This window comes from Brassica oleracea, chromosome C5 (assembly GCF_000695525.1).
Source record: "Brassica oleracea var. oleracea cultivar TO1000 chromosome C5, BOL, whole genome shotgun sequence".
Taxonomy (NCBI): Eukaryota; Viridiplantae; Streptophyta; class Magnoliopsida; order Brassicales; family Brassicaceae; genus Brassica; species Brassica oleracea.
In genome coordinates, this window is record NC_027752.1 from 21177791 (window position 1) to 21179094 (window position 1304).

Sequence of the window (1304 nt, forward strand, 5' to 3'; positions counted from 1 at the left end):
GTTATATTTAGATGAAAACGTGTATTGAATGTGCTTTAACTTACCTAATTTCGTCGTAAAGTCGTTGTAAATATTATGTTAAAACCATGTAAAATTCATGTAAACCATTCCTTGTAAAATCGTTGTTATATTTCAACTACCCAACTCGAAAATTTCTCTATATATATGTCATTTCCCACAACTCTCTTCCTCACAACACACAAACGGAAAGAAAAAAAAATCAGAAAAAACAAATTTCATAAAAAAAATCTAAGAAAAAAATGGCCGGTGGCGGTAGTATTTACGAGTTACGGAGTTGAATGTATTTTCACAAATATTCCGACGGGAGGGTGACGAACGCATTTCTGAGCGGGCTAGAAACATTCATGCACCAGGCGGGCTTTACACCGATCATGCAGGAAAGCGGTAAGATGTTATGCCCCTATCGGAAATGCAAGAATTCAAAATTTGCACGTAGTGAAACTGTATGGAAGCATTTAGTAAACAGAGGATTTACACCACAGTACTACATTTGGTATCAACATGGAGAGGGTTATGGGGGAAATGAAGCTAGTAGTAGTAATAATAATTTTGAGGATGGTCATCATAGTGAAGAACCGAATCATTTGCATAATGAATATAATTATCATCAAGATCATGAGCAGATGGTAGATCATGATAGGGTTCAAGATATGATTAGTGATGCATTTTTAGAAACAACTACAACAATAGCTGATGGAACTGGAAATGTAGAAGAACCTAATTTGGATGCAAAAAGGTTTTATGAAATGCTAGATGCTGCAAATCAACCAATCTACACTGGTTGTAGAGAAGGTCTCTCTAAATTGTCTCTAGAAACTAGGATGATGAATATTAAAACGGATCATAATTTACCAGAGAATTGCATGGATGCATGGGCGGAGTTGTTTAAAGAGTATTTGCCAGAAGACAACGTGTCTGCTGAATCTTATTATGAGATTCAGAAATTGGTTTATAGTCTTGGGTTGCCTTCGGAGATGATTGATGTTTGCATCGACAACTACATGATCTACTGGAAAGAAGATGACAAGTTAAAAGAGTGTCGATTCTGCAAAAAACCACGATTCAAACCGCAAGGCCGTGGGAGGAATAGGGTACCGTACCAAAGAATGTGGTACCTACCAATTACAGACAGATTGAAAAGATTATATCAATCTGAGAGGACAGCTGCGTCGATGAGGTGGCATGCGGAACATGTCCAGAGAGATGGTGAGGTTGCACATCCATCAGACGCAAGAGCGTGGAAACATTTCAACAAGGTACACGCAGATTTTGCTACAAAAATT